The sequence below is a fragment of the Marmota monax genome, unplaced genomic scaffold, assembly GCF_021218885.2.
Source record: "Marmota monax isolate L192 unplaced genomic scaffold, Marmota_monax_Labrador192_F-V1.1 WCK01_AAM20220418_F8-fsc00011, whole genome shotgun sequence".
Lineage (NCBI taxonomy): Eukaryota > Metazoa > Chordata > Mammalia > Rodentia > Sciuridae > Marmota > Marmota monax.
The window spans coordinates 23,186,169-23,204,757 of NW_026693082.1; the positions used below are offsets into that span (position 1 = coordinate 23,186,169).

The following is an 18,589-nucleotide window of genomic DNA, read 5'->3' on the forward strand; positions in this document are numbered from 1 at the left end:
AGTTTTCTGGGATTGGCTAACATCACTTAGCATTATATTCTCCAACTCCATACATTTACCTGCAAATGCCATGATTTTATTCTCTTTTATTACTGTATAATATTCCATTGTGTATATACACCACATTTTCTTTATCCACTCATCTACTGAAGGGCCTAGGATCTGTTACAGTTTCAAGTTTATTAAAAAGAAAACAATGATTTTTTTTAGGCTGTGGGTTGTATATTCACAATAAAGATAACTGGGATGTTACTAACATGAATACGTAGTGTGCCAGGAACCACTTTTAATGCTTTTGGAGTAATAACTTACCTAATAATGCTAACCTAACAACAATGCTATGAGGTTGACACTATAACCCTCACCATTATTCAGATAAGGATACCAAATCAAGAAGGCTAAGTAACTTACCCAAGTTTTATATCTTTTTTTAGGGTAAAGTTGGGATTCAGTCCTGGGAAGTCATTTTCTATTGTCACTGCTCTTACATACCTGGTATTACATATTTTATTCATGTTCATATCCGTATTAGAATAAGTATAGTGTCTGAGGGAAGTATATTTTGAATTTGTGTAGAATTGAATTACAAGAAACTCGCTTCTACTGGGAGACAACTGTCCATGGTTTCCTTTGACTCTGGTCTCTGGTGAACAGTCTTATGATGCCTTCCTAGGTGTGCAGTTAACATATAATTGACTTGTTATTTGAAAGTATTTACTTCCAGCCATCATAGTGGCACATGCCTATAATCTCAGCTACCTGGGAGGCTGAGGCAGGAAGACCACTTCAAGTTTGAGGCCAGTCAGGCAACTTAAGGGGACTCTTGTCTCAAAATAAAATAAAAAAAGGGCTGGGGTTGTGCCCCAGTGGTAGAATTCCCTAGGGTTCTATTGGCAGATCTGTTAAAAGAAGGGGGAGAAAAAGAGAGAGAAAAGCAAAGTATCCACTTTTTTCAGTGGAAAACTCATGAATTCTTAGAAGTTTCAGTTTAATAAATTTAGACTAGTTTAAGGAAATCAGATTGAATTTCTTTGCAAAGACTGAAACTAGTATTATTTAAACAGATGTGCTAATAAATTAATATAGGAATCAGGTGGCACTTGAAGAAATAGCTAGGAACACAAAGGGTCAATGAAAACACTGTATTTAGGTATTAGAAAAAAATTCCTTGAGATTTTTATTTGCTTGAACTCAGTTGACTTCTTTTGAGATATATGAGGGTTTTTCACTTATTAACAACATTTGACACAGAAAAAAAGGATCAATATGTTTACACTCTAAGTTCAATATTTCTACCTTATATATGGTATTAGTACTGAGAGAAAGAAATAAGAGAGCTAATTCTTTTTCTGTTCGTTGCTTCGGAATAAAGATAATACCTTCTTGATGGGATATCCATATTAGAGGGCATAGGATGCATTGTTTGTTCATTATAGCCACCAGTACCTCGCCTATCAGGTGGTCATATTTCCAGCAGCTCTATCATCTGAAACATATGTGTTTACAAACACAGGGTATAGAAGATTACTATTGGAAAGGATCTTGGGATAATTTAACCCAGATGCTTTACTGTGCAGATGCAGATGAAGTATAGCCCCAAGTCCTAGCCATGGATTAGGCAAAAGCCTACAAATAGGAAATAGTAATTACAAAATTTGCATACTGTTTACTCTGTTAATTCACTTTGTAAATGTTTTTTTGAGGAGCTGTTATGTATGAGACTTCAGGGAGAGAGCAGTCTTCATTGGACTAGAGGCTGTCTTGTCAACTCACACCAGTTTGTGTGTCATGAGGCCATAGATGAGGAATGGCTGTGAAGTGTTTTTGGTGAATTCTTTGAAGATGACAGGGACTTGATCTTGTTCATTCCCCATGTCTCCCATCTCTCAAGGGATGAAGGTACTGACCACAGGAGGAAATTAAAGGAAGGACCATAGCATAGCAATTTGAGATCCTTTCCAGTAGTAATTGACTGTGGGCAAATCTAGTGGATTAAAAAAAAATTCTAGGTGTTATCATTTTTTAATCTAGATAAAAATTAGTGCTAAGTCTAATTTCATGTTGATGACGGCAAAAAAAAAGTTTTTTTTTCCCACCTACCATTGTTATAGGGTAGTGGTTAATGGTATAATATATTTTTGAAAGCTTTCAAATATAAACAGTATTGGTGCCTAAAAGAGTAAGCTTCAGTTCTCTGGGATATTTATTCCAAAGTCATCAAAATTTATTGAATACCTGGTGTGCATAACAACTTATCTCTAGGCTGTAAATAGATAAGTTTGATGCTAGTAGAGGGGGAAATTGAGTGTCATTGTAAATAAACCTGATGTTTAGCCATTACTTTTACAACAAGGTTTTGTATACTGAGACACCTTTATTAAGGTGGATGTTTTGTAAGGGGTCATGGTAAATGTGAGCTAGCAAGTGAGGGGAGATAAATAACCTACATTAACATATGTAATCTTGATAACATAAGAAGTCTGTAACTTCATTTGGGCCTGAGTGGTACTCAGTATTATCCTCATTTCATTCATGGAGAAAACTTGGAATCAAGAGGCAGTATGACTGACAAACAACTAGACCTGAATCTGTGGGATTTTTAAGCCCAGGGCTGGCCCATCCTACCTGATGCAAGTGTTATTTGATGCTCGCATTGACTGCTATTGTTAATTTATGCACACATGGATTCATTTATTTATGAATCCATCTACCAAACAAATATTTGAAAACCAATTTAATGCCACACTATATAAGAAGAGGCAGATCTGAATTAATAGAAAATATGAATAATAGGATAATATGATACATAACAAAGGTACTTGATAAAACCACATGACTTATATTTTAGCTTAATGTCTCAGTACAGTTATTTTAGATGGATAAAATTTCTTTTAAATGGAGAAAATTTCTTTTAAATTTTTAAAAATAGTGATTAGCTATAAGAATAAACTAAATCATTTGTAGTTAGAAAATTGATTTTTAAAAATAATGGCATATTGGTGCTATGTTGGTAATATTGATCCTGATGATGAACTGAAGGCAAGCTTTCTTCCCCAACCCTTTACAACATGGTAGCTTTCCCTTTCCAGCCTCCTTGCTATGTTGTACGTGCAGCGTTTACTGTAGAATCTTGTAGATTTCCAAGGAAATGGTCTACCAAATAGTCTGAAGTAGAAATGTCTCGATTAGTAGAATATGTAGTAGAGATAATCCTTGAATATGACAGGGTTGTGTCACTGTATACCTATGGTAATTTGAAAATCATCTTAAGTTGAAAATGCATTTAGTGCACTCACCTAATGAACACCATAGCTAGGTGACAGGGTAAGGAGCAGTGGCTAAACTGGAGTGATTCTGTAGCTGACTAGGAGCTGAGGCTCACTGCTGCTGCCCAGAATCACAAGAGAGGATCGTAACACATATCACTAGCCCAAGATCAAAATTCAAGATTCCAAGTACAAATTCTACAAGGAACACTTTCACATCATTGTACAGTCAAAAAATTGTTAAGTTGAACTGCTGTAAGCCAGGGATATCTGTATAAACAATAAGAGAAAAAATAGTCTAATGATGTATTCTGGAAGTCACAGGACCTCACATCAGTAGATCAGGGGCTGGGGCTGGGGCTGTATGTAGCTCAGTGGTAAAGTGCTTGCCTTGCATGTGTGAGGCACTGGGTTCGATCCTGAGCACCACATAAAAATAAATAAAGATATTGTGAGTCCATCTACAACTAAAAAAATTTTTTTTAAAAAGAATAAGATCAGGATCTGAATGTAGATTCTCTCACTTGTGTGGAATTGCACAAGATTCTGAGTCTCTTTGGGACCTGGATTTATTTAATAGTCTTATGTCACATTGTTTTCAGAATTAAAAGACATGATAGATTTGAAGAATGCTTTGGAGAGGGAGTTACAGTGTGTAATTGTATAAACATTTTTTCAGGATCTTCACTGTGATCATTGGTACCTCATAATGTCAGGTGTCAAGTGAGGATAATAGGGCGTTTGACATGGGCTCAAGCTGTGAAGGGAAGAAGAGAAATAGGGCTCTAGAGAGAGGTTGTTTTGAGAATAAAGGGAAAAGTGTGTCAGTGCTTGCCTTATTCTTGACTACTCAATGTTTGCCTCTTCCAGTGGCTGGTCATGCCACTGACATCCTGCAGCCTTCTGTTCCAGCTTCTGGAGTGACCCTGAGATGTCTTGCAGTGGTGTCGAAGGCCCCCTCCTTGGGTCCTCCCTGGTTTCTGACTGTCTGCTTCCTTTGGGCTACTCCCACCCGTGCTTGTCTGCTCTCCAGCCTCCTGCCTCAGCCAGTCCTCATCCTCTCTGGGTCAAGTCTCCTCTGAGTCAGGCCCAGTTTGCTTTTCCTCTTGCCATCTTTGTCTCCTGTACTCCCTTTGCAAACTACAATCACCACACTACCAAAAAGGGAAGAACATTTTAATGATAAGGGAAAAGAGAGTTAAGAATGCAAAGGATTCAGGCAGTAAAAAGAGCAGAATACACAGGGAGACAGGGCCTGGATGCAGGGCCGGGTGCGATGCCCTGTGGGCAGTTTCAGAGGGTGACCCACGTGTTTATCAACTCTGTTCTTGTGTGTGTTTGGAGCATATCCCTTAAAATGCCTTTTTAAAGCAGGATCGTGAATAGTGGATGAAAATTACTCTGTTTTAATACACATGACCCCCAGGTGCTTAGTCTTGAAGGTAATATTTTAAATCTTTAGCCTAGAGGCTAGGGTGCAGCTCATGAGGCATTTCAAACTCCTTTCCCCTGGACCTTCTTTGGATGTTCTCAGTTCATTTCCTGAGGGAACCCATAGCTGTCATCCTATGAAATCACCAGTTGCCCATTAGTGGAACTGTGCTTACAGTGGAAGGGGGCCTTTGGGAAAATACTAGAGAAAAACAGCAGAGAGGAAGTCTGCAGATCAACAAGAAAACAAACAACCCACATTTAGTAGGAACAAAAATGTATGACTCACAGGGCCAAACACAGAGGTGGACACCCCCTCACGGTTTCTCTTTCAGTATGCAAACTGTGGCGAGGTAGGGTGCAAGATGCCTGAGGAAGTGCCTGGCAGGTGAGAACTGGAAGCCTGTTTTTAAAAGGTGGACAGGTGGTGTGCAGACTAGACAATGTGTCCAGGATCTTGAGGCCTGCCCTTGACACTTGTCTTGTTATTTAGAGGTAATCCCATTTAATTAAATTTTACTTCTTTAAATAATGTTACAAAGACCAGGGCTGTGATTCTTTGGTTCTAGAGGTTTTGTTTTTTCTTTTCCTAAAATTTGTTCAGTGCTTTTGATATTCTTTGAGAAAATAATTGATGAGGAATTCCAGAGGCGGCCACATACAACAATACTCTTAGGTTAGTGAGCCCTTCCCATTATAAGGGATCCTGCCTCTGTGGCCCTGGGGAGGGTTTCTGATGTGCTTGTGCGATGTTGTTCATAATTAAAATGTATGCTTAAAAATGTTTGTCACATTGCACTTTAATATTTGATTTGCTCTCTGTAAGATTTGCTTTAGTGCCATTGATTTTTGTTTTTTGTTTTACATAATCCATTTTGTGGATTATTTAACTAGCATCTGTGATGGGATCAGGCAAAGGAAAGGTAAGAGCAGCACCTCAAAACCCTTACCTCCTCAGGAATGTATGTTCTCAGATCCAAGCAGTGCCTGCAGGTGTCCTGGGAGGTGCACAGAGGCTGTGAGGATGGTGTGATTGCTCTTCTTGCTCTGGTTGTATGATGACTTGCTGTGTCAGTGAGACTGGTCACCTCATTTGCCCTCATGTTTGTTGCATAGTAATCAGGACATCAATAAGCGCAACAATCCTTTCTCTCTGTTCCTTGAAAGATTGTTGCAATGATTTAAACTTTTCTCTGAATTGCAAAAATGGTATTTGAAATAATGTGTTTACATGTGCATGTGTATGTAAAGATGCGTTTGCCATTTCCATTGAGGTAGAAATTAAGCAAGCTGAATTTGAGTTCTTTTGGTGGACTTGAATATGCCTATCACTTCCCTCATCTCTAGGTCTACAATACGGCACATGCCACCTCTTTGGTCTTCATAGCTTGTCTTTAAGAAGGATCATTTTCCTATCAGTGCATGGTCTCTCTTCCCATTCAGAAATGCCTTTGATTCCTCTTTTCTCCTTATCCCTCACGTTCAATTTATCCATCACCAATTCTGTCCGCTGTTCTTTAAAAACATCTTTCAAATTCTTCCACTTTTCTTCTAATGCAGTCTCCTTAGACCCAGACCACCACCATCAGCAGCCTCTGTGGTCTGCCTCTCTATAATCTCTTTTCTACCCAGTAGCCAGAGTGAACTTTAAAAAATGTGAAAACATTAAGACTAACCCTGTTTAAAATGTTTCAATGCCTTCTTGGAGCTTTTAAACTGAAAGTCACACTTCTGTCCACCACCTACCTGGTGTACCTTCATGCCAGCTTGTGTGCTGCCATTCATTAGATTCTAGCAGAGCTGGACTCAGCACTTTTTTTCATACCTTAAACATTTAAAAAAATAGGCTTTGTTTTTTTTTTTTTAAGAGGAATTTTAGGTTTAAAGCAAAATTTAATGGGAAGTACATAGGTTTTCCAAATATTACCCAGGTCCCCCCAATGTTGTATAAGCCTCCCCTGCAATTAGCATTCCTATCAGAGTGGTGCATTCTTAGAACTGAGGAACATACATTGATGTGCATCATTATTGCTCAACATCCATAGCTCATTTGTAGATTCACTCTTGTTGTTTTCTAGTCTGTGGGTTTGGACAAATGCATAATGTCATGTACCCAACACTGTAGTGTCATGTAGAGTAGCTGTGACCTAAAAAGCCTCTTCAGTCCACCTGTTCATCCCTCCCTTCCCCCAAACCCCTGGAAACCCCTGATTCTTTCACTGTCTCTATAGTTTTGACTTTTCCTGAATGCCATGTAGGTGGAATCTTAGCATATGGAGCCTGTTGTGACTGGCTTCTCTTGCTTAGTAATATGCATTCACGCTTCCTCTGTGTCTTTTCATGACCTTAAGGATTCTGCTATAGTTTTTTGCTTGGCTTGGCTTTAAATTTCCATCCAATTTAACAAGTTTCTCTTATCACAGCTGTTGTATTTTCTTTATAGCACTTGTTGCCCTCTTATTTATTTATTTTTCCTGTTCATCACCTCTCTCACCCACTGGAATCTAAGTTCAGAGGGAGTAGGGGTCTGGTCTGAATTTTTCTGGGCTGTTCTTCCCAGTACCTAGAATAGTATCTGCTGCATAGTAGGCTCAGCAAATGTTTGAAGAGGTGAATGCACACATGGCTTGAATATTAATTTCCTTCAGCTTTACTCTTCTCTCCTACATGGTTTTCAAGGTGACAAACTCTTTCATTCACTGTGCTCTGGATTTTGTTCAGAGGATGAGTCAGAAATTCATGTTAAGTCACTGAGTCTGGGAATTATTTCTTGTTCACCTTTGGCTTCTGAAGCTCTGTTGGTTGCCTGCTGAATTTAATGGGCCTCCAGGCGAATGGCAGGGTGGTAGCCTTGGTGAAATCAGTCACATTGTGAGAGAGAACAGAGGCTGTAGAAAATGATTAAGGGAAAATAACAGAAAAGTGCGATTTAACATTTATTAAGTCATACATTGTACTCAAAGCTGTGTATAACATAAAAGGGGAATTAGGAGACAAGGCTGATATAAAATGAGTGAGTACACACAAGCATACAAACATCACCCAGAGGAAGGTATTGCCTCAGATGTCTTCATTCACTGACCAAACTGTAGTCTTATCAAAAAATTAAGGGCTAGTTCAGGAGGGAGATGATTCAGCCAGTGCTTGTGGCCCAGTCATGCCCTGTGGGGCAGAGGGAGGCCTGCAATTTCATTATTGGTTTTAAAAGAAACTTTCTCTAAGGCTAACAGTCTTTCTAGGAAGTCCAAACCAAGTGAAGCTGAGTTAATGTTCTCATTAAAATGTTAAAGAGGCTTTATTCATGAACGACTGAAGCTGTAATTGCTTTATCCTTGTAAACTATGAAAATACTAGGGATGTCTCTGGAGGCTTCCACCTAGTCCCTGTGTCAGGAGGAGCTTTGTTTAAGAGGGCTTGGCTGGATCTAGGGATGCAGTAGATCCCTGGGCTCTCTCTTTCTGGTAAGCAGTAGAGGTGGTGGTGAGGGCCACTCCATCAATCTGTTCTCATTCTTTTGCAAGAGGTATTTGACTATTTGATCTTGAGTTCCCATTTGGAAATCATTTGCACACATGCACACACACACACACTGTGGAAGGAAGTGTTTTATTATTTTCTATCCTTCATAAAAACACAGTTTATGAGATGAGGACAGAAGAACTCTAAAGTAGCTAAAGTGCCGGTGAAACTGAATGGAGAATCAATCTAGAAAAGCTATTGAAAATGAATGGCAGAGGGAAAGGGCACTCAGAGAGCTGGCTTTAGGAGATAACAGATGTCGCCCCACTCCTTGCCAGCCCTTGATACTGCAGCACAAAAACAGCTGTAGAACTTTAGGTAGTGAATGCAGACGGCAAATGCAACTGTTTTTTTTCTTTCTGGAAATGACTTATAATGATGTTTGGATAACACCAAAATTATGAAGCTGCTATTTTTATGGAAACCTTGTTGCTGTAAAGCTGAAAATGAAATTTAAGGAAAAAAAGATTAAAACATACCACCTTTTCTCTAATTCCTTCTTAGTAGAAAACCCTGTATGTTGATTGTTAGAAAATGTCTAGGTCTTTTTATATACAGACATAATAGTAGAAGTAATATCTAGGGATTGCTTAAAAGTAGTGCAGGGGAGGAAAAATGTGGTTTTCTTATACCTCCTAGGTTGGTGGCTGAGGCCACTCTAACAAAAGACAGCAAGAGAGAACATAGAAATTTGCTTGAGCTTTACATGGGAAGGGAGGCTTTGCAAGGAAATGAAGACCTGAAGAACCTATTAAACTGTTGACAAGGTGGGTTTGATCTGATAGTAATAATGGGAGGATGAGGGTGGAACACGACATCTACCAAGGCCAATGTGTTCAGATTCTTCTTGGCATCACTTGTCTTTGGTTCCTTCCTTTTGCATGTAGGGAGGGTATCTCTCACAGGAGAATCTAAAGATCTGCTTCAGGAGAAGTAAGAAAATTTCTCACAAATTTCGTGAATTGCTTTGTGGGAGAAGGGTAAGAGGACATGGGAAAGACCTTTTTGCCTCTCCTGTTTTCTCAAATGCCAGGGTGCCATATTTGGGGCTAGCAAGTCTTAAAGCCCATTAATAGTTACATTGACTTTTCTTTTCCCACTACTGGGTTTTAGATATTTGAGCCTAAGTCAGATGTAGGTTGAAACATAAAATGTGCTAGGGCTGTCAAAGTTTTTTCTTCACGGGTTGACTCCTCTTCAGGTGAGTTCAGGGAATTTATTAAACTGGCTACAGTGTTAGCCGTGGTGATGTTGCAGGTTAACCCAGGATGCTCTAAAGGTTTCTAAGGAGTTGTTTTCTAGAGAGGCGATCATCCCAGTCCTGTGATATTAATGGTGTTAATGGGAAAAAATAAAACACAAAACTCTGATAATTTTGAACTTCAGTGAATTCCAATTTCTGGAACACTGTTGGTGACACATAATGAAATAGATTCTTAAAAAAATTATTAAGAGAATCAAAGCAATAAATAACAAATTTCTAGTCTGGCTCCATGGGGTGACTTGCAATCCCTGTTTTGAGAAACTGTTGACCTGGTCCCTGAATTTAGAGGTGGATCCATAGAGGTGGGGCTTCCTTGGTTGTTTTTCGGACACAGCTTAACTAGTCACGGCTCCTCTTTCCTTTATCCAAGGTAGAATTCCAACCCTGTTCCTGGCCCGTAGAGTGAGTCCATTCTGGAGGCTTTTTCTTGCTTGCCCAGGAAATCTCGGTGTTTCAGGATGAGGTCTTTACTTCCCAGTATGACTCAGAAGCCTCTGAAAGAGCATAATTGTAGGACAAGACATTCTGTGATAATGGGGTAGGTACAAGCAACCTTGGGAACAAACAGAAAGATTGACTAATTTGTCTAGGGCATTGTGGTTTTTTTTGAGAACTCTTGTCCGCTTTACTGATTTTTTTTTTTCTATTTCCCCATTTGCTGTTATAATGTTAGTTATCACATCTGACTGTGTAGTATCCCTGGCCAAAGCATCCCCTCTTCACATTCTAGTGCTTGGAGACAAGTTACCTCTGAGATTCTATGTTGACCTTATGATTAGACGACAGTGTCAGAAACCTAGGGGAAGTTTTCAAAGTCCCTCAGTGTGTGATAATATTTTCCTCCAGCTAGGACTTCTGTTGTGTTAGACTTAACATTGGTTGGTTGGTTGATTGTTTACGTAACTCATTTATTCACCAGATATTTGGGGAACATATGCTGTATGCCAGGGAGCATGTATTATATCTAGGGGACGTGATAAAAAGGTGGCAAACCAGATTTACCTACAAAGTTTTACTGATAGCTCACAGGTTGAATATAAAAGCATGGGATACCTGAAGAAAACCAAATTGCTTTTCTGGAATTTGAAGAATCTGTGTTGCCAGGTCACAGCCTGCTCTGTAAAGTCTTACCTAAGCATATTTGATGTGGGAAGTGAATGGTACCAGATACTTTATATGTTGCAATAATCTTCATATATTTATTAAGCTGTAACTTATAAGGCTTCCTGATGGCACATTGAATGAGGCCTTTTGTGTGCCACATTGTGTCTTTGTCAAGAAGCTCTCTGATAATTCCTGCCTTCATCATTCATCTGGCTTATGCTGGTAATGCAGCATGTTTCAGCCATTCTGAGAGGGTTTGGGGATCTGCACAAAGAAGAATAAGACTAACAAAGGATTGGTTTCATGGCAGGTTGGAGGGAAAGAGGGAATGCACTTAGGGGCATTTAGGGAAAACAAAAGAGAGAATGAAACTCTTTGCCTAGTGTATTTTACATCTTTATTCCTTTTCAGCATGGCAACTGAATATTCTAGAGTTCTATGTTTTTAAAAATGCTAAGAAAATGTTAGGTTACTGCATTATTTTTAATTGGTTCTTTTGAGTTATACATGACAGTAGAAAGCATTTTGACATAATTATAAAAGTATCAAATATTTCTTGTTCTAACTCAGATCCCAGTATCTCTACTTCCCTTCCCTTTCTCCACCCGCTACTCTCTTCCCTATATTGATCTTTCTGCCATTTACCCATAGTATTTTTTATATTAATTTTTTGTGGATCTTCTGTATGGTGAGATTCACTATGGTGTACTCATGTATGTACATAGGAAAGTTATGTCAGATTCATTCCACTGTCTTTCCTTATCACATTCCTTGTCCCTTCCCTACATTCCCCTTTGTCTACTCCACTGAATTTCAGCCGTCCCCCCACCCCCACCTTATTGTGAGTTAGCTTCCACATATCAGAGAAAACATGTGACCTTTGAATTTTTTGGGACTGGCTTATATCTCTTAGCATGATAGTTTCCAAATTCATCCATTTACTGGCAAATGTCATAAAGTCATTCTTTATGTCTGAGTGATATTTCATTATGTATATATGCCACATTTTCTTTATCTATTCATCTGTTGAAGGGCACACCTAGGTTGGCTCCATAGCTTAGATATTGTGAATTGTGCTTCTATAAACATTGATGTGGCTGCATCATTGTAGTATGCTGATTTTAAATCCTTTGGATATATACCCAGGGGTGGGATAGCTGGGTCAAGTGGTGGTTCCATTCCTCGTTTTTTGAGAAATCTCCATACCGCTTTTTAGAGTAGTTGCACCGTTTGTAGACCCACCAACAATGTATGAGTGAACCTTTTCCCCCATATCCTCGGCAAGATAATTACTTTTTACTTCTGTTGGTAATATCCATTCTGACTGGAATAAGATGAAATTTCAGTGTAGTTTTAATTTGCATTTCTATAATTGCTAGGGATGTTGAACATTTTTTCTTATACTTGTTGACTGTTCATATTATATTTCTTTTGAGAAGTGTCTGCTTAATTTCTTTGCCCATTTATTTATTTATTTTGTGTTAAGCTTTTTGAGTTTTTTGTATATCCTGGAAATTAATGCCTTATCTGAAGTGTGGTTTCTCTCCTAAGGAGCAACCAATGATTTTCTCCCATTCTATAGACTCTCTCTTCATGCTCTTGATTGTTTCCTTTGCTGTGAAGAAGCTTTTAAATTTGATGCCATTTTGTTTATTGATTTTTAAATTTTACTTCTTGTGCTTTAGGAGTTTTGCTAAGGATGTTCATTCCTGAGCTGAAATGTTGGAATGTGAGGCCTTTATTTTCTTCTAGCAGTTTCAAGATTTCTGATCTAATTTTTATGTCTTTGATCCACTGTGAGTTGAGTTTTGTGCAGGGTGAGAAATAGGGGTTTAGTTTTATTCTGCAACATATGGATTTTCCAGTTTTACCAGCACCATTTGTTGAAGATGCTATCTTTTCTCCAATGTATATCTGTGGTGCCTTTGTCTAGTATGAGATGATTGTATTTATGTGGGGTTGTCTCTGTATCTTCTATTCTATTCCATTGGTCTTCAACTATACTACAGAGATATAATAACAAAAACACCATGGTATTGGTGTCCAAACAGGCAAGTTACTGCATTTTTTGAAAGCATTCTGCTAAATGACCTGACATAGGTAGAAGAATCTGAGAATTCCAGTATTACACAGGAGCTGTAGAGGAGTCCAGCAATATTCTGTGGTTTCCAAACTCTGTGCTTGGGAGCACTGACTCTATGCTAATAACAGAGATTCTGCTCTGGGAGAGGGAAGGGCATCAAGGAGGGCAATACAAATGTGGCAATACAAATGTAGTGAAGAAAAGGGTAAAGATGGAAGGGCAGGAAGATGTTTGGTGGTCCTTCCTCCTCTCCCTGTCTCCTGCACACAAGGGTAGAGTACGACAAAGGAGGGAAGGAGAGCGCTGGTTGGAGAACAGAGGGCACTGGAGGCCATAAGGGAGAAGGAAAATGAGTCAAAGAAATCACAAGGATAAATGAGGGGGAAGGAGACAGGATAAAAACTATTTAAATGCAAGAGAAAGAGAGAGCCACAGAAAGGGGCGCGCCCACTTTGGTCACACTGAGAGCCTTCAATTGCTCCCAGCAGTGCATCTGCCAAATAGCCAGTGTCTCTTGCCGAAGACATTTTCCTGACTTTTGTATTAACTTTAATGCAATTCTCTTTATGGTCCCTGTATTGCTCATTGACACTCTGCGTGATCACATAGCCAGTGTGGAGGCACAGTTCTGTTATCCCTGCCCCCTTGGCGTGTGCAGCTGACTTCCCAGGCAGTGCTTCTTATGTTTGATATTTTCCATTCCTCCCTGTCTACAGGTAGGCAAGTTAAAAGGAAAGTGGAAGAAAAAAAAAAAAAAAACCTTTCTTAAGGGTTGCTACGTAAGCTCATGCATACAAATATCCAGAGCAGCTGAAAAAAAAATTCTATGAAATCACAACCTGCTATTTTTTTTTTTTTGAAGCAAGATAGTTGACTCCTTTTTTGCTGGACTGCTTATTTGCCCTAACTAACCCAGTGCCACACTCACTGTACCTGTAAGTGGACTGCTTCTTGAAAGATCTTATCTTTCCTTATCCTTTTTTAAGACTGAGCTCAGAAAGCCTTCCCAGTATGCCAGGTCTGGGTCAGGTGCTTTCTAAGTGGACACCAGTGCCCATCCTTATTCCTGGTTTCCTGTGCAGCCCCTTCTTGTTAGAGCTAATAGCCATGTCACAATTTGTGTTTGTCTACTTTGGGGTCTTTGCACAGTATTTGTTATTATTGAGATCCTATTTGTGGAATGAATGATATCTGTCATCAGTATCCATAATGCTGGTCTTTTGACTATAAAATAAATTCTTCTAGAATTGGCTATACTTTCAGATATTCATTTACAATTGGTCTACATGTTATAGAAAGGAAAAGGGAGTTGTCCAGTAGTAAGGGGCTTCCAGAGACTTTAGTAGATATTTATCCCAGATTCACACAGCTATAATGAAAGGATTGTGATGCTAATAGCTTCTGAATACAAGAGGATAGTCTTGAAGTTTGGAGCAATCTGTTACTTGTGATCCTGGCAACCACAGGCTTGATGCACTTTCAAACCAGGCTTCTCAGACTTTACTGCACTAGAAACCATCTAAAGAATCTTGTTAAAATGCAGATTTTGGTGCATAGGTCTCCTTAGAGATGATACTGTCCATCGACCATGCTCTGAGAAACAAGGCTTTGAAATAGTTCCCAGAAAATTAAATTGGGATGTATTCTAATTTGAAAATATCCAGGTGTGTTTTATAGTTTCCAGAACAAAAGATTTTTCTGAACAAAAATATAAATAGCTAACTCATTTCAGTTTGGAAATTTCCAAGAATTTCCCACACTTAAAAATAGTATATCTGATCTTGGTAAGCCCCCAAATTGCTTTTGAATGACTTGAATGACACTGTGAATTATACTGCCCTGATTAACTTACAGATTTATTTCTTTAAGCTTTCTTAGATGGGAAGGCTACCCAGCACTAGCTCCAGTGTAACTACCTTAGCAACAAGGATTACTTTTAATGCAGAAATATTCTATGGAAGATTGACTGTTCAAAGGCTGTGTTTATGATGAGACCTTCATATTTATTGATTGTTACCAGGTTAGCACCATGCAGAGACCTTCTGCAAGGGCATTCAGTTGGAATGGCTAGAAATGGAAAGGGCAATGTTCAGCTCAAATTCTGCAAGTGAACCTTGCATCTGCTTACATATGTTCAATCAGCTCTTTGAAATTGATGTTTGAAGTTTCTTCTAACAAGATGGCCTTTGTTTTACAGGTCCTTTGCAGCCAGCATGCTATCATATTTATAACATATGGAGAAGAAATTGTTCACCATGCTCAGGTAAAGGGATTGTGCGCGTGGCACAAATGACAAGCAGGACTAATGGCAGGTTGTCACTGTATGAAAACTGATTTGGCTTAATTATACTACTGACATAATTCCCTTACTCAAGTTATGCCTGTGCTTCAGAGAGCCCATGGTCAAACATCATGAACTAACATGCATTTAGGGAGCATCTACAAAGTACCTACAACAGGGCCTCTGCAAGCAACCAGTAAAGAAACACAACCAGTCACAGGAGATCTGTTGGCAACTTCTACAGAGTTAATGTAGAACAGTTACTATTGTTCATCTTATTCCCTTATCAGAAATCTTTTTTTTCAAATTTATGTAAATATGTGAATATTGAAGGCTTCTAATTAAAGTGTTATCTCTGTCTCCTTATCTGAAGTCATCCTTCTAAATTTCCTTTGCATATTCTTTTAAAATAAATGCCTGTCTCACAACTTTGATTTGCCCAAATAGGTCACCATGATTAATTTCCATTAACTTTTAGGGCTTTCTAATCATGTTTTTAGAGGATTAAACTGTCTCCATTGAGTCAGTCTGCTCCTTAGGAAAGAAACCATCTTTTTTTTTCTCTGATCACCTTTATAGAACTATTGTAGATGGTGTTGATCAGTGGTCTAGGGTCCGAATCTGGCTCCATTAATTGAGCCAAAATAGTGTAGATAGACCTACACTGGGAGTTCTCTTGCCCTTGCCAATTTTGTTATTGGTTTTATTTATTTTCTGAGCCAGTCAATATTAGTTTCTTAAAACTACCTTAACAAAGTACTACAGACTGATTGGCTTAAGTAATAGAAATGTGTTGTCTCACAGTTCTGGAGGCTGAAGTCCAAAATCAGGGTGTTGGTGGGTTTGCTTCTCAGGGTTTGTGAGGAGGATGCTGTTCCAGGCCACCTTCTGGTTGCCTCAGGAATTCCTTGGCTTATAGATGGCATATGTTTTTACATTGCCTTCCCTCTCTATGTGTCTATCTCTATGTCCAAATTTTCCCTCTTTATAAGAGTACCCATTCATGTTGGGTCAAGGCCTACTGTAATGACCTATCTTAACTCCATCATCTTTATTATTGTCCTATTTCCAAATAAAATTACATTCACATGTATTGAAGGTTAGGACTTCAGCATCTTTTGAGGCACACAGCTCAACTGGAATACTGTCTAAGGGAAGGGAATGTATTTACTCTTGGTACACCCTTAAAATCTAGCATAGTGCGTGCTGCTTATTATTTGTTGAATGTGTGTTGAATGACTAAGAACACAACAGCCATGGTCACTAGTTTGAACAAGCAAAGTACAGTTACCAGAGTGGGTAGGCAGCATGCTGACTCTAACTCTCCTCAGTGAACTCTTAGTTTTGGGAATGTCCAAATTAAGCAACATTATAATAGGGATAAGACTTTTCCTTTATTAGTAATAGAAAGTGGGCTTAAGAAAACAAAAACCGACCACACACACAACTACAACAACGAACCTCCCCAAGCCCTCTGTAGGAGCAGTCCTGCCTTCTCTGCTGGCATCACAGGCTGAACTGCCAATTTACATGAGTCCTTTATCAGTACATCAAGATATATTTCCAGCTAATTCAGGGCCATTTAAATCACACTGAGTGGGTCTATTCTTCCTTTCCAGCTGCATCACTTTGCACTTATTAAATTTAATGTTCTATTCCCTACCTTCAGTCTGTAAGGGCTGTCCTGTAACAGATATGCCCTTGGAGCATCTTCTCCTGTTTCTATGCTTCTTCAGCTCAAAATTATTAGAAGTTATCTACTGAGTGTTCAGATTTGGGTGTTGATGAAATATTAAGATACTGATCTCAAGGAAGTACTTAAATGATCTATTCTTTAGGGATGTTTATTGGGGAAAACTTTGTGTCCAGTTGGGTTAGTACATTCTGTCCCTGTCTGTGGTTACTTCCACAAAAGGAAGAGGAAGGGTCCTGATAAAAAGAGGCAAAAGCCAGGGGCAGATTTCCTCCTGGGAATAAGTGGTCAGTTTAGGAGCTCTGAATTCTTCTAAGCCCCTGGACTAGTGCTGTGTAGAGTTGTGAGTTGACAGGCCACAGTCTAGGTATTGGCCTTCTTCAAGCCTGTGCTGCAGGCAGGTTGGAAACATTTACTTATAGGCTGCCCCAGACCCACAGGGGCATCTGTGCTCCTGGTGTGGGGCTTTAGGCTGTCCCACGGCCAAGGGATAACATTGGCTCTGACAACATTGAATTTATTAGATGATGACAGGCAGTAAAATATGAAAATGAAAATAAAGATTTATTTCAGCATTTTCTACAACCACATTAGTCCTAAGAAAATTGGTAAATCAAGTAGCAAGTGTTTATGGCGTGTATGATGCATGTAGGCGCGGTTCCACCAAATGCCGTGTAAGGATGTATAACTTCATCTTGGTGCCTTCACTGTTTAATTTTCTTTTCCATTTTCTTCAAGGGCTTACTACTGTCGATTAGAGGCCTTCTATAACTTTCCATGTGCATTCTCCTTGGTTGGTTTGTGAGGATGTCTGCAGGGCTTCATTAAAATTAAAATAATAAAATTGTTTTGGTCACACAGTGATCAAGTCAGAGTGATGGTGGGATTGTTCTTCGTTGTCTGTAGGTGGAGCCCCGTGAGCTCCTGCTAATTGAAATAGCTAGCAAAGTACTCCACAGTGTGCACGACTCAGTGATAAATAAGTGATAAATCATACTTTAATAACTAATTTATTTTGTGTGTACCTAGTACTTTCCTGTTATTAAAAAGGAAATTACCCAGGAATTACACTTTAAGAACCCTGATCATTGAAAGCTTAGCTTACTGTTGATGCCCAGTCTTTTTTTCTACTACCATTTTACATTTCTTCAGCTTTGTTAATCTTAGATTTCTGAGAAGTCAGCTCTAAGACTTTCATGGAACTGATCATAATGGATTGTCAAACTCTGATTTCAAAAAGTGGGAAATCATTTTTATACCCATCTAGTTAAGAATTAATGTGGTAGGTTTTAAAAATCTCTTTAAGTGATTTTGTGACATTATGGAAAGTATTTAAATTCAACAAATTCTACTTTGAATCAAGATCCTATCAAATTTCCTTAGGAAATTTTTGCAATGAATAAGTTAAAATATAAATCTTAGTGTTTGCTTTCTCTGGGTTCTTCCTCTGTGTCTCTCTGATGATTCCTTCTTGGTTTCATTTAAAATGCATGAGTTTATGTTGAGTGATCCTGAGCTGATAATATAAAATGATGAAGAGGAGCATTGGGTTCCTGCTAGGGAGCTCAGAAGCCTGGCATTCTCCCCCATATTTTGCTGCTTCTACATTTAGTTTCATATATCTACTTTCCTTTTCCTTTGTATCTGTGACTATCCTTTCTCCAGACTTTGCACCTTTTCTTTTAGTTTATTAGTTCATTCAGTCATTTCTTTATTTATTCATTTACCCACATATTGCCCTTCTGTCCTGTGCCAAAAATTGCTCTGAGGAAGATGTCAAGTGTATTGTAATTTAGATAGGAGATAGTCATGCAGACATCATCGCTGTGATGGAGCTATCCATATACCGTATATAACTTCCATATAAAAAGCAGAGCAACTGAATTGGCTTGAGGGAGTTAGGAAATGCTTTATAAGTGAAGACTTAATTCGAGTGGAGATTGGAAAA

The 18,589-nt window shown here is 38.8% G+C and overlaps 1 protein-coding gene across 5 annotated transcripts in view; it reads left to right on the top strand.

Moving 5' to 3' along the window:
- Nucleotides 1-18,589, top strand: part of Enox1 (ecto-NOX disulfide-thiol exchanger 1) — a 542,803-nt gene that overhangs the window by 84,108 nt on the left and 440,106 nt on the right. The window contains exon 3 of one of the 5 annotated variants that reach the window (XM_046454324.2): nt 14,865-14,930. The exons of the other annotated variants lie outside the window; for them this stretch is intronic. The gene's annotated coding sequence lies outside the window, so the exon portion shown is untranslated. The remainder of the gene's footprint in view (nt 1-14,864; nt 14,931-18,589) is intronic. 5 annotated transcript variants of the gene reach the window in all.